Source organism: Rana temporaria, chromosome 3 (assembly GCF_905171775.1).
Source record: "Rana temporaria chromosome 3, aRanTem1.1, whole genome shotgun sequence".
Classification (NCBI taxonomy): domain Eukaryota; kingdom Metazoa; phylum Chordata; class Amphibia; order Anura; family Ranidae; genus Rana; species Rana temporaria.
The window spans coordinates 331733928-331749842 of record NC_053491.1 but is presented as its reverse complement, the minus strand read 5'-3'; positions in this window follow the sequence as shown (position 1 = coordinate 331749842).

The following is a 15915-nucleotide window of genomic DNA, read 5'->3' as shown; positions in this document are numbered from 1 at the left end:
CTCCAATCTGCCCTAATCTGCAGTACTGTATCATATGTAATAATATACATTTTATACATATAAACAAATATACATTTTTTTTTATTTTTACATTTGCATTTTTTTCTGCTCCAACCTTTCTTAATCCGTTCCCCTCGTCCCTATTTTGCTCCATTCTGCCCTAATCCGCTCCACCCTGCTCTAATCCACATAACATATATCATTTAAAAAAAATATAAACAAATATCATTTTTTTAAAAAAAATTTTATAATGTACAGTATTTACACCACTAATCCTCAACAGGCCTCGCTCCAGTCTGTGCCCCAACGGGTCTGGCTCCAGCCTGTGCCTCAACCGGCCTCACTCGAGTCTTAGCCCCAATGTGCCTCTCTCCAGCCTGTGCCCCAATGGGCATCGCACCATCCTGTGCCCCAACTGGCCTTGCTCCATCCTGTGACCCAACGGGCCTCGCTCTAGTCTTTGCCCTAACGGGCCTTGCTCCAGCCTGTGGGCCAACTGGCCTCGCTCCAGTCTTTGCTCCAATGGGCCTCGCTCCAGACTCTGCCCCAATGGGCCTCCCTCCAGTCTTTGCCCCAATGGGCCTCATTCCAGTCTTTGCCCTAACGGGCCTTGCTCCAGCCTGTGGCCTAATGGGCCTCGCTCCATCCTGTGCCCCAACGGGCCTCGCTCCAGCCTGTGCCTCAACCGGCCTGGCTCCAGTCTTTGCCCCAATGGGCATTGCTCCATCCTGTGCCCCAATGGGCCTTGCTCCATCCTGTGCCCCAATGGGCCTCGCTCCAGCCTGTGCCCCAACTGGCCTCGCCCCAACCTGTGCCCCAACAAGCCTTGCTACATCTTGTGACCCAACGGGCCTCGCTCCAGTCTTTGCCCTAACGGGCCTTGCTCCAGCCTGTGGCCTAATGGGCCTCGCTCCAACCTGTGACCCAATGGGCCTCGCTCCATTCATTGCCCTAATGGGCCTTGCTCCAGCCTGTGAGCCAACTGGCCACGCTCCAGTCTTTGCTAAAACAGGTCTCGCTCCAGTCTGTGCCCCAATGGGCGCCCCTCCAGTCTTTGCCCCAATGGGCCTCGCTCCAGTCTTTGTCCTAACGGGCCTTGCTCCAGCCTGTGGCCTAATGGGCCTTGCTCCATCCTGTGCCCCAACGGGCCTCGCTCCAGCCTGTGCCTCAACCGGCCTCGCTCCAGTCTTTGCCCCAATGGGCCTCGCTCCAGCCTGTGCCCCAACAAGCCTTGCTACATCTTGTGAATCAACGGGCCTCGCTCCAGTCTTTGCCCTAACAGGCCTTGCTCCAGCCTGTGACCTAATGGGCCTCGCTCCGTCCTGTGACCCAATGGGCCTCGCTCCAGTCTTTTCCCTAACGGGCTTTGCTCCAGCCTGTGAGCCAACTGGCCTCGCTCAGTCTTTGCTCCAACAGGCCTCGCTCCAGTCTGTGCCCCAATGGGCCTCGCTCCATCCTGTGCCCCAATGGGCCTCCCTCCAGTCTTTGCCCCAATGGGCCTCACTCCAGTCTTTGCCCTAACGGGCCTTGCTCCAGCCTGTGGCCTAATGGGCCTCGCCCCATCCTGTGCCCCAACCGGCCTGGCTTCAGTCTTTGCCTCAACCGGCCTGGCTTCAGTCTTTGCCCCAATGGGCCTCGCTCCAGCCTGTGCCCCAATGGGCCTCGCTCCAGCCTGTGCCCCAATGGACCTTGCTCCTTCCTGTGCCCCAACTGGCCTCGCTCCAGTCTTTGCCCCAATGGGCCTCGCTCCATCCTGTGCCCCAATGGGCCTCGCTCCAGTCTTTGCCCTAATGGGCCTTGCTCCAGCCTGTGGCCTAATAGGCCTCGCTCCATCCTGTGCCCCAACGGGCCTCGCTCCAGCCTGTGCCTCAACCGGCCTGGCTTAAGTCTTTGCCCCAATGGGCCTCGCTCCAGCCTGTGCCCCAATGGGCCTCGCTCCAGCCTGTGCCCCAATGGGCCTCGCTCCATCCTGTGCCCCAACTGGCCTTGCTCCAGTCTTTGCCCCAACGGGCCTTGTTCCAGCCTGTGCCCCAATGGGCCTCGCTCCATCCTGTGCCCCAATGGGCCTCCCTACAGTCATTGCCCCAAGGGCCTCGCTCCAGTCTGTGCCCCAACTGGCCTTGCTCCAGCCTGTGCCCCAACAAGCCTTGCTACATCCTGTGACCCAACGGGCCTCGCTCCAGTCATTGCCCCAAGGGCCTCGCTCCAGTCTCAGCCCCAATGGGCCTCGCTCCAGTCTGTGCCCCAATGGGCTTTGCTCCATCCTGTGTCCCAATGGGCCTCCCTCCAGTCTTTGCCCTAATGGGCCTCGCTACAGCCTGTGCCCCAACTGGCCTCGCACCAACCTGTGCCCCAACAAGCCTTGCTACATCCTGTGACCCAATGGGCCTCGCTCCAGTCTTTGCCCTAACGGGCCTTGCTCCAGCCTGTGGCCTAATAGGCCTCGCTCCATCCTGTGCCCCAAAGGGCAGATTATTAGCAGTCAAAAACTGTTCTACCACTCATATGCAGACGACACGCAACTATATTTCCGCATTTGCAATAAAAAGGATCATCACCTCAATCTAGAGACATGCCTCTCTTTGATAGAGGACTGGATGACAAAGAGTTATCTTAAACTCAACGGAGAGAAAACAGAACTTCTCCTGTTTCACGCCAAGCGTATGAATCAACCTACAACAACTTGGACCCCCCCGCCCATTCTGGGCAAAATCATCACCCCTAGCGCCAAAGTCAAAAGTCTCGGGGTCATCTTTGACTCTCACATGACATTGGACGCACAAATAGGGTCAGTAGTTAGCGGATCTCACCATCTGCTGCACCTACTACGCAGACTTACTCCTTTTATTCCCAAGGAAGACATAGCGGTCGTGGTGGGAGCAATTGTAAACTCAAGATTGGACTATGCAAATGCCCTTTACCTCGGACTCCCCAAGTACCAAATCGCTCGTCTACAAGTCGTTCAAAATACGGCCGCTAGACTTGTCACTGGGAAAAAACCTTGGGAATCAATCTCACCTTCACTGAGAACCCTTCACTGGTTACCAGTAAAAGACAGAATCACTTTTAAAGCACTCTGTCTAACGCATAGATGTATCTATGGGAATGATCCCCATTATCTATGCGAAAAAATAAAAGCTCATAATCCCAATCGCGTTCTGCGATCCACCAATCAAAATCTCCTCCAGATACCGAAAGCGAGATACAAGTCCAAAGGAGAAAGGAGATTCGCGGTCCAAGGGCCTAGACTATGGAACGCTTTACCAACCAGCATTCGGTTGGAGGAGAACCACTTGACGTTCAGGAGAAAGATCAAGACTCATCTCTTTTGATACCAAAGGAGACAGGAACAACAAGCGCCAAGAGGCGATTAAGTTCGCATGTGCTGCGCTATATAAGTTTTCATTCATTCATTCATTCAACAGGCCTCACTCCAGCCTGTACCTCAACCGGCCTTGCTCCAGTCTTAGCCCCAATGGGCATAGCTCCATCCTGTGCCTTAACTGGCCTTGCTCCAGCTTGTGCCCCAACGGGCCTCGCTCCACCCTGTGCCCCAATGGGCCTCGCTCCAGCCTGTGCCCCAATGGGCCTCGCTTCAGCATGTGCCCCAATGGGCCTCGCTCCAGCATGTGCCCCAATGGGCCTCGCTCCAGCCTGTGTCACAACAGGCCTTGCTCCAGCCTGTACCCCAACGGGCCTCGCTCCATCCTGTGCCCCAATGGGCCTCGCTCCAGTCTTTGCCCCAATGGGCCTCGCTCCATCCTGTTCCCCAATGGGCCTCGCTCCAGTCTTTGCCCCAATGGGCCTCGCTCCAGCCTGTGCCCCAATGGGCCTCGCTCCAGCATGTGCCCCAATGGGCCTCGCTCCAGTCTGTGCCCCAACAGGCCTCGCTCCAGCCTGTGTCTCAACAGGCCTCATTGCAGTCTGTGCCCTACTTCGCCTGGCTCCATCCATTCCACCCTGCCCTATTTCACTCCATTCTGCCCTAATCCGCTCCACCCTGACCTTAACTGCATCACCTTGCCCTAATCTACAGTACTGTATCATATATAAAGAAATATATATATATTGTATACATAACAATAAAACTTTTTTATATATTTTTTTGTTTTGTAATTTTTTTTTTAAAACAACATTCTTGAAACAACAAAAAAAGATGTTAGATAACAAAGAGGGCAACACGGAGTGCCCAAATGGGCCTCCCTCCATTCATTGCCCCATGGGCCTCGCTCCAGTCTGTGCCCCAACTGGCCTTGCTTCAGCCTGTGCCCCAACAAGCCTTGCTACATCCTGTGCCCCAACGGGCCTCGCTCCAGTCTCAGCCCCAATGGGCCTCGCTCCAGTCTGTGCCCCAATGGGCCTTGCTCCATCCTGTGCCCCAATGGGCCTCCCTCCAGTCTTTGCCCCAATGGGCCTCGCTCCAGCCTGTGCCCCAACTGGCCTCGCACCAACCTGTGCCCCAAAAAGCCTTGCTACATCCTGTGACCCAATGGGCCTCGCTCCAGTCTTTGCCCTAACGGGCCTTGCTCCAGCCTGTGGCCTAATAGGCCTCGCTCCATCCTGTGCCCCAAAGGGCCTCGCTCCAGCCTGTGCCTCAACTGGCCTCGCTGCAGTCTTTGCCCCAATGGGCCTCGCTCCAGCCTGTGCCCCAATGGGCCTCGCTCCAGCCTGTGCCCCAATGGGCCTTGCTCCATCCTGTGCCCCAACTGGCCTTGCTCCAGTCTTTGCCCCAACGGGCCTCGCTCCAGCCTGTGCCCCAATGGGCCTCACTCCATCCTGTGCCCAACAGGCCTCACTCCAGCCTGTGCCTCAACCGGCCTCGCTCCAGTCTTAGCCCCAATGGGCATCGCTCCATCCTGTGCCTTAACCGGCCTTGCTCCAGCCTGTGCCCCAACGGGCCTTGCTCCATCCAGTGCCCCAATGGGCCTCGCTCCAGGCTTTGGCCCAATGGGCCTCGCTCCAGCCTGTGCCCCAATGGGCCTCGCTCCAGCCTGTGCCCCAATGGGCCTCGCTCCAGCCTGTGCCCCAACAGGCCTCACTCCAGCCTGTGTCTCAACAGGCCTCACTCCAGTCTGTGCCCTACTTCGCCTGGCTCCATCCAGTCCACCCTGCCCTATTGCCCTTAACTGCATCACCTTGCCCTAATCTACAGTACTGTATCATATATAAAGAAATATATATTGGGCCAGATTCACAGACGACTTACGCTGACGTATCTATTGATACGCGGCGTAAGTTCAAAGATGCGTTGTCGTATCTATGCCCTGTATTCAGGAACCTAGATACACCTGAAATATGGCTTCAGCCGACCGACGTAAGTTGCCGTACGCCGTGGTATCTTGGGTGCATATTTACGCTGGCCGCAAGGGGCGCTTCTGTAGATTTACACGTCGAATAAGTAAATGAGCTAGTTACGCCGATTCACGAACGTACTTGCGCCCGCTACGCCGTTTACGTAAGACTTACGCTTCCGGCGTAAAGTTACCCCTGCTATATGAGGTGCAGGTAATGCAAAGTATATACGTCGGAACAAGCGTATCTTTTTACGTCGTTTACGTAAGTAGTACGTGAATGGGGCTGTGCGTAGGTTACGTTCACGTCACAGGCATTGAGTCGGCGTATCTTAGGGAGTAAATTTGACGTGATACTGAGCATGCGCGCGCATGCGCCGTTCGTTCGGCGCTTCATTTACATGGGGTCACGATTAATTTCAATACAACACGCCCACTACCAGCCTACTTTGAAATACGTGGGCTTATGCCGGCCCATTTACGCTACGCCGCCGTAACTTAGGGAGCAAGTGCTTTGTGAATACAGTACTTGCCTCACTAAGTTACGTCGGCGGAGCACATATGAGATGCGCTACGCCCGACTAAAGATACGCAGCTGAACGTGAATCTGGCCCCTTTTGTATACATAACAATAAAACATTTTTTTTTTTATATTTTTTTGTTTTGTAATTTTTTTTTGTTTTTTATTTTTTTTTTAAAACAACATTCTTGAAACAGCAAACAAAAGATGTTAGAAAATAAAGAGGGCAACGCGGTTACGACCAAATTCATCAATTTCATTTACAATGTGAAGGTTGATGAAGTCTTCTAGCATTAGGGTGGCCAGCTCCCACCACTCGATCCTTCGGGGCACTCTTCTGTTTCCAACCTGTGGGGGAAGAAAATCAATCAAAGCTCTGCAAAGAGGGCATCTATCATTTCGAGCCCTCCATGTTCCGATGCAGGCCGAGTGAAATAGGTGGGAGCAAGGTAGAGCTGTACTGTCCTCTCCCACATCCATTTCACTCAAACAGATGGAACAGGTGGGCAACTCCTGATACTCCCTGGCCGGTGGTCTGGCTGGTGCAGGCTGGTCCTCAGCAACGATGCGATCCCTTGGAGATCGGCTAAGATGGGCCCTTGCATTCTCTCGCTGCTGCCGTAGAGCTGCTCGTGTTCGGTGAGCAATGGGTGAATCCATGCCTGTAATGCCAATGGAAGAGATTTCAGCATTTCTGTCATGTAACCCTTTCTATCTCAATTTTAAACTTAAATGACAAAGGCAAGTGTCTCATGTTTAACAGATTTCAAGTGTGACAGGTGGCTGTCTCATAGGTAAACCTGAAAATAGGAGAGAATTCAATGACTCCGCAATGTACCCATACATCACCAGATTGATATGGTTATACCGGAATGATGCCTACAGCTACAGGCATCATCCCATCATCTATTTTTTTTGTCAGCAATGCTCTTTAATGTAAAAGTGATCCCAGGAGCTACTTTAGTGATAGCTAATTAGCCGCTGGATCTCTTTTACAGGCAGTGGAAGAGGCAAACCCCCCCCCCCCCCCCCAGCCCTCCGCCCCAGTCTTCTCGGATTCTCCTGTGCCACCCAGAGAACCCGGGACTGAAGCCAGCAGTTCTGCCAGCTGACCATATAGATGACTGAGGATCGGAACATCCGCAGATCTCTCAATAACGATGACCTGTCACTGTTCTGGCTATCACAAGGGATCGTTTTCATCTGTTGTGATAGCTATGAACACAAAAAAAAAATTAGAAAGTGTAAAAATAAAAAATAAATAAAAAATGATTAAAATAGAAAACATTCTTAAAGCGCCCCTGTCCCCCCCATGCTCATTCACTAAGGCAAACACATACGTAGGTCACACACACATATGTAAAATGGCATTACCTCCACACATCACACCTGAGAGATATCGCCACAAATGTTATAGTGAGAGCAATAATGTTAGTACCAGACCTCATGTGCCCTGATGTGCTCTCATGTGCCCTGATGTGCCCCATGTACCCTCATGTGCCCCAATGTGCCATGTGCCCTCATGTGCCTCATGTACCCTCATGTGCCTCATGTACCCTCATGTGCCTCATGTACCCTCATGTGCCTCATGTACCCTCATGTGCCTCATGTACCCTCATGTGCCTCATGTACCCTCATGTGCCTCATGTACCCTGATGTGCTGGGCTCTGTACATCAGGGTACCCTGTGTCCTGTACCCTGATGTGCCATGTGCCCTGTCCTGATGTGCTGTGCCCCATGTGCCCTGATGTGCTCTCATGTGCCCCATGTTCCCTGATTGTGCCCTGATGTGCCCCATGTGCCCTGATGTGCCCTGATTGTGCCCTGGTGTGCTCGTACATGGGGTACCCTGATGTGCTGGGCTTTGTACCCTGATGTGCTGTTTCATGTGCCCTGTCCTTATGTGCTGTGCCCTGATGTGCCATGTCCTGTACCCTGATGTGCCATGTGCCCTGTCCTGATGTGCTGTACCCTGATATGCTCTCATGTGCCCCATGTGCCCTGGTGTGCTTGTATGTGCCCTGATATGCCCCATGTGCTCTGATGTGCTCTGATTGTGCCCCATGTACCCTGATGTGCCATGTGCCCCATGTACCCTGATGTGCCATGTGCCCGATGTGCCCCATGTACCCTGATGTGCTGGGCTTTGTACCCTGATGTGCTGTTTCATGTGCCCTGTACCCTGATGTGCCATGTGCCCTGTCCTGATGTGCTGTGCCCTGATGTGCCATGTCCTGCACTGTGCCATGTGCCCTGTCCTGATATGCCCTGCCCTGATGTGCCGTGCACCCTGATGTGGCCTGTTGTGCTGTACCCCTATGTGCTGTGCTCTGATGTGCCCTGTACCCTGATGTGCTGGGCTTTGTACCCTGATGTGCTGTGCCCTGTGCCCTGATGTGCTGTACCCTGATGGTGAGTGGTCAGTGTGTAGTGTAGTGGTCAGTGTGCAGTGTAGTGGTTAGGGTTAATAATGCGTTCGCTGACACCAGTACTGTTTTTGAAGTTTGAAAGTTTGCATGTGGCCCCCCATGGGATATGGAAACTTGTCTTGTGGCCCTCAGGTAATTTGAGTTTGAGACCCCTGCTGTAAAGGCTTTTAACCGCTTAAGGACCGCCTCCTGCACATTTACGTCGGCAGAATTAGCACGGCTGGGCACATGCACGTACAGGTATGTCCTCTGCTAGTGCTCAGCCGTGTGTCGCGGGTGCGCGCCCCGCAACCCGGTCCGAAGCTCCGTGACCGGGACCGTGAGACACGCGGACCTGATCGCCGCTGGAGTCCTGCGATCGGTCCCCGGAGCTGAAGAACGGGGAGAGCTGTGTGTAAACACAGCTACCCCGTTCTTCACTGTGGAGGCCTCATCGATCGTGTGATCCCTTTTATAGGGATACACAATCGATGATGTCACACCTACAGCCACACCCCCCTACAGTTAGAAACACATATTAGGTCGTACATAACGCCTTCAGCGCCCCCTTGTGGTTATCTCCCAAATTGCAATTGTCATTTTCACAGTAAACAATGCATTTTAAATGGTCCCAAAAATGTGTCAAAATTGTCCGAAGTGTCCGCCATAATGTCGCAGTCACGAAAAAAATCGCTGATCGCCGCCATCAGTAGTAAAAAAAAATTATTAATAAAAATGCAATAAAACTATCCCCTATTTTGTAAACGCTATAAATTTTGCACAAACCAACCGAAAAAGGCTTATTGCGATTTTTTTTACCAAAAATAGGTAGAAGAATACGTATCAGCCTAAACTGAGGAAAAATATAATTTTTATATATATATTTTTGGGGATATTTATTATAGCAAAAAGTAAAAAATATTGAATTTTTTTCAAAATTGTCGCTCTATTTTTGTTTAAAGCACAAAATAAAAAACGCAGAGGTGATCAAATAAGGACGCCAATTTTGTTTGGGAGCCACGTCGCACGACCGCGCAATTGTCTGTTAAAGCAAAGCAGTGCCGAATCGCAAAACCTGGCTGGGTCCTTTAGCTGCCTAAAGGTCCGGGTCTTAAATGGTTAAAGTGTTGTCTTCGAATAATTAAGTGTACCGTTGTTCGTCGTCGTTCCATGAGCATCTTCAATTTTAAAGCGTGACAGGTTAGGTATTTATTTACTATGCGTAACATTAGAATTTATATTTTACCAAACAATTAGATATTCTATTGTGTTTTTATGCCTTCAAATTCATTCATGTGAATTTTCCTCCCCCAAAAAGTTGCATTTGAAAAACCGCTGCGCAAATACTGTGTGGCAAAAAAATTGCAACCCCCACAATTTTATTCTCTAGGGCCCCTGCTTTTAAAAAAGATATCATGTTCAGGGGTTCCAATTAATTTTCTAGCAAAGAAATGCTGATTTTTACAAGTAGGAGAGGAATGTCAGACTTGGCCAGAGGATGACGTGGATAAAGCGGAGCTCCACCCAAAAGGGGAAGTTACACTTGTTCGCACCCTCCCCCCCCTCCACTGCCACATTTGGCACTTTTTGGGGGGGCGGGTACCTGGTTTTGACCAGTACACGCTCCCACTTCTGGGTCAAATCGATGTAGCGATCTACGAGGATCTTTGGCCCCTCCTCCTCCCCCCACAGCCTTATGGGACACACATACATGTCCCTGAAGACTGTGGGACCATTCACAATGAGCAGCGCACCTCGTGCATGCGCAGTAGAAAACCAGCTGCGAAAAATCGGCTCGGGTGCCGACATTGCTGCATCCCTAGACAGGTAAATGTCCTTATATTAAAAGTCATCAGCTATAATACTTGTAGCTGCTGACTTTTAATTTGTTTTCCTCTCTAATAAAGTGGTTCTAAAGGCAGAAGGTATGTACCCTCACATGGTCAGTTTGGAATCAATTTGGATATTCTCCAAAGTTTGCCTCTTCTGTATAATTTGATGCTCTAATGTCTGCCAGTGTCAATGTCCCGGCTTCATTCTTCCGTAGTGCTCGAGTCCAACCCCCCCTTTCCCCCTTCCCTCTTCCCCCCTCTACCTTACCTCACACCTCTACACCCTTTCTCTCTCCTATATAGATTACTTACATATTGATTGATTTCCAGTCTATATACTGATTACTTAGATTACATCTGCCACTTTACTACTTACCACATAGTTATGACTACATAGATGGCAGAATTGATACTCGTGCCATTCAAGATATTGGCAGAGGCTCTCTATATACTTGGTTGGTTTCATACTGTTTCTATACTGTATATTTTACAGCTATTAAAGTATTGTGCCTTTGCCCATGTGCCCGCCCTTATAGGTGATTACAAAAACTTGGTACACACCCTCTATTTCACAGGTGTCAAACACAAGGCCCGTGGGCTGAATCCGGCCCTCCATGCCATTTATTGTGGCCCTTGCACCTCTCCTGCAGCTGCAGGAGAACTCCAGCCCTCCTCTGGTCCTCCTCCAGACCCTTACTTTCTGCTTTCAAGCAATGCATCCAGCTTCTTCCCAGCAGCAGCATAAGGAAAGGGGGGTGCACTGTGATGTAAGGGAGAGTGGGGGACTCACCTTCTGATGGTGGGGTGGCTCTTGACATCTAATGTAAAGGGGAGGGGGTGCGCTGGACATCTAATCTTACAGATACCACCGGCCCTTTTGAGAACAATCATAATGCTGATGCGGCCCACAATGAAATTGAGTTGGACACCCCTGCTCTATTTGGTCCACAGTGTGTTTGTGTTCTTTTTCATATTAAATGCAGCAGCATTCTCTTTGTGTCGCCTGTAATGTACCGGTGGTGGAAAGTGCATTCTTTGTGATATACAGTTTCTCTATTTATTAGTTATGTAAGGTTTCTCTCAGCCTCTCATAATCTAGGGACTGCTGTACAGAAAATCCTTGGAGTACTAGGATCCAAAATAATTGTGAAACATAAATAGTGTGCTGTGTAACAGTGACATTCAAAGACAGTGGCCCGGATTCAGTAAGAATTGCGCATAAATTACGGAGGCACAGGGCAACAATTTTGCCCTGCGCCCCCGCAAATTTGCGCCGCTGCCCTCGATTCACGGAGCAGTAGCTCCGTAAATTGCGAGGGCGCGCCGGCAAAATTGCCCGGCGTAAGCGCGCGCAATTTAAATGATCCCGCAGGGGGCGGGAATCATTTAAATTAGGCACGTTCCCGCGCCGATCGTAAGGCGCATGCGCCGTCGGGAAACTTTCCCGACGTGCAATGCGGCAAATGACGTCGCAAGGACGTCATTTGCTTCAAAGTGAACGTGAATGGCGTCCAGCGCCATTCACGAATCACTTACGCAAACGACGTGAAATTCAAATTTCACGACGCAGGAACGGCGGGTATACTTTAGCATTGGCTGCCCCTACTATTAGAAGGGGCAGCCTTACGCTAAAGACGCCGTACGGAAACTCCATAACTTGCGTATGCAGGGCTCGCGCAACATTGTGAATCGGTGTTAGTATGCAATTTGCATACTATACACTGAGCACAATGGGAGCGCCCCCTATCGGTCATCGCAAGAATGCAGCCTAAAATCTGCATGGCATAAGAGCCTTATGCCACGCAGATTTTAGGCTGCAGTCGGCGTTACGATGTTCCTGAATCAGGAGCATTCGTAACGCCGGCGCAAGCAAGCAATTGCGCTGCGTAACTATGGTTATATATCAGACAGGAGGCTCATATCTTATGCATTAACTTTCTTTATTTAATGCCCATAGCAGACATTTTAAAAACTTTTCTATTAACTTTTAATGTAAGAATTTTTTAGTCAGTGAGACTACGACTCCCAGCAGTCCTTGTAATCCGTAGCCACGCCCAGGTCGGTGACCTCTATATAACAGACTGCCCGACTAAGATCCTCCTCTTTCTTTCTGCTCATAGCAAAAGATAAGTACTCACGACGAATTTTCTCATATATTTTACTATTATATTTGTAATCACTTCATAGCTGTTAGTGTTTGTATATATATATATATATTTGTACTGTAATCGTTTGATTAGTGATAATAGGTAGTCACTGCATAGCTGTTAGTGAATTGTATATATATAATTGTGCTGTAATCGCTTCATCGGTGATAATAGGTTAGATCTTGCCTATTTCCCTTTACCAAGCGTCTTATCCCCCTTTTTATTCCTATTTTTCTGACTCTGTACCTTTGCCCAGTTCTTCCCTGGGCTGCTGTACAGTCTCTGTGTACCGCCCGAGCGCCGCACTGCGCCGCTCTATCGAAAATAAATCTCCTTCTTTTTTCCCTCAGAATGTGCTGGTGCGTCAGACTACCTCACTGAGGCGTCACGCCATTTTCTCCTTTCCTCCCCGTCTTTCCCGCGCGCCGCGGGGGGGGAGGGACTCGCCTCCCCCTCACTTTTTCCTCAGACAAGATTCGTCAGCTCTCCTCAGCGCTGGATGAGGGAAGGGCGGCCAATCGGAGGAGAGTCACAGGACATGTGACTCTCTCTCTGCTCAGGCAGCTAGTGTAGGCTTCCTCCTCACGCTGCAACGTCAGTCCCTGCACTGACGGCGGTGAGGAGAGAGCCTGGTACTGTAGATTACCCCCTGTTCTGCCTTTAGTAATTCTTCACCTGTTGATACTATTGCCTTATTGTTACTATAGCCTACTCTTACTATATCCTGCCCTGACCTCTGCTGCCTCCTCCAGGGTCTATATACCCATGACCCCACAATTACCGACGCCGCAAGGCGACGAACCACCGACCAAGAAAGGCAAAGCCACTCAGAAGAGAAAACTGACTCCCCGGCAGGGGAAGGAAAAAATATGCCTCAGGTAAACCCTAACACGGCTTCCCAACCCCAGCATCAGACGCACTCAAATAGACCCCTGGACCCCAGGGAGATACAATTTAAAGGGTTTAAGGCCGCAAGAAGGGCCAAACCGGACTCATATATTGACTCTCCACAAGAGGATTCTGATGACCCCTTAGAGGGATCGGATGAGTCAGAGCCGGATTCATATGAGGACGATGCTGGGGAGACGGCGCTCACTACAGCTGCCACCCCTGCCACGCAGGGAGATATTCTCCTAGACTCCCTAGGAGAACCGTTCTTTGATCCAAACGCTATCAGTCACCCGCGTTCTGGAGAATGGACCCCTCTACCAGAGGTTAATCAATACATAGAACTATGGGCTAGAAAATCCCTCGACAGGGTTAGTCGCAACAAACTTAGGGCTGAATGCCCCAGACCCCTCATACCCAATAAAGTGGTGACTACCCCTGAGATAGACCCCATTTTAACTAAATATTTGATGAAATCTGGCAAATTCCAGAGAAAAGGGGTAGAACGATCATTTCGATCCATTCAAGATCGTGTTCTAGACATGATGGGCCCCCCTGACCAAGATTCTCAATCTTTCGGAACAGGCGGCAGCATCCGGGCAACCGGTCGACCTACAACAGCTGAGAGGCTGGGCGCAAAGGGCAATATGCCTGGCTGGCACTGCCAATACGGCATGCTCGATCGAAAGACGCCGATCTATACTGATGCGTCTGGATCCCCAATTAGCCCACCTGGCGGAGTCAGAACCCGGACCGTCGGCGGACGGCATGTTATTTGGAGACTCTTTATTAAAAGATGTCAACAAATTTGTGGGCCTTTTTACGAGCCTGGACAAGGCTCAAAATTCCTTGAGGAAAGCCGGGACCCCCAAGGTTTTTAACAGGGCCGGCAGAAACAGAGGCCGCTCTGCCGGCCGTGTCCCATCATACAGGCCACAAAATAGAGCCCCAGTACAGTACCAGTACCCGCAGGCTCAATCCTACGCCGCTCCAGTGGCACAACCTGCCCCTTCTTTCCACCACGAGGCAGACCATGGCGAGGACGAGGGGGACGAGGTTACCCACGATCCCGACCTCCCACCGGTGGGTATGATGCACACACCACTCATTCACATTCCTGTGGGGGGACGTCTCAGGTATTTTACCCACGCCTGGTCTGCGATTACGGCAGACGCGTGGATATTACACACTGTAACGGGGTTCGCTGTGGACATCATAGCACCACCACCACTCAATGTTATACCTCCACCAATCCGCTTCGCAAACCAGAACGTTGCTCTAATAGACAACGAACTGCGAGATTTACTGGCCAAACAGGCAATCATAGAGGTGGACCATTGCTCCCCAGGATTCATCAGCAATATATTTCTAGTACACAAAAAAGACGGCGGTTATCGCCCAGTAATCAACCTCAGGGAGTTGAACCAATATGTCGTATACCGACATTTAAAAAAAATGGAAGGTATACACTTCCTCCGAGACCTCCTACACCCAGGGGACTGGCTCGTGAAAGTAGACTTGAAAGATGCCTACCTTACGGTCCCCATACACACAGAATCGCAACACCTCTTACGATTCCTATGGAGGAGCAAGATGTGGCAATTCACTTGCCTTCCATTCGGACTATCGTCCGCCCCATGGTGTTTCACCAAACTGCTGAAACCGGTGGTGGCGGCACTGAGGAGCAGGGGGGTACGTCTGGTCATCTACTTAGACGACATCCTCATCCTAGCCTTCTCGGAGACCCAGGCCCATCTCCACATGTCATGGACTGTGTCATTATTGCAACAACTGGGTTTCATTGTCAACCAGGACAAATCGATATTGATTCCTTCTCAGCAGATGGGGTTTTTTTTGGGGTTTTACGGTGGACACCATCCAATCCACCCTCAGCCTTCCCAGCCCCAAACTCGCTCTAATCCGCAAGGAGATCCGGGCTGCACTGCGCAAGGGTTGCCTATCCCTCCGCACGCTAGCGCGTCTTGTGGGCCTCTTGGCAGCTTCCATCCAAGCTATTTTCCCGGCCCCATTACACTACAGAGCCCTCCAGAGGCTCAAAATCATGCACCTGAGACAAGGTCTCAGGTACACCGACGAGGTTCCCCTATGCCGGGACACGATCGAGGAGTTGAAATGGTGGCTTCGCCATGCCGTAGAATGGAACGGCAGGACCATCTTCAATCCCTACCCGGATGTGGTCATAGAATCGGACGCCAGCCGCAGGGGCTGGGGCGCCAGATGCGGCAGGGCATCCACCGGAGGGACTTGGTCAGTAGAGGAAACCAAGCTCCATATCAACGCCCTAGAACTCCTGGCAGCTTTATTCGCTCTCAGGAGTTTTATGCCTCGTACCTCTACATGTTGTATTCTCTTCCGCATGGACAACGTGGCGGCGGTCCAGTACGTCAACCGCCTGGGGGGTACCAAATCCAAAGTCTTAGCGACCATCGCAAAGGAATTCTGGCACTACTGCTTAGCCCACAATATAACCCCTGTCGCGGAATACATTCCGGGCGTTTCCAACTCAGTGGCCGACTGGAATTCTCGGTACCTGCGAGATTCCAGCGACTGGAGGTTGGATCGTTCAGTATTTCTCCATCTACAACAGATCTGGGGTCCACTCTCCATAGACCTTTTCGCCTCACGCCTCAATCATCAGCTGCCCCGCTTCTTCAGCTGGAGGCCGGACCCAGAGGCCTATGCGGTCGACGCGCTTCACCAACCTTGGCCGGAGGGCACGCATTACGCATTCCCTCCCTTCCAGTTAATCCCCAGACTCCTCATTCGGATTGCCACCCTGGAGGCAACTGTGGTGTTGATCACACCGTG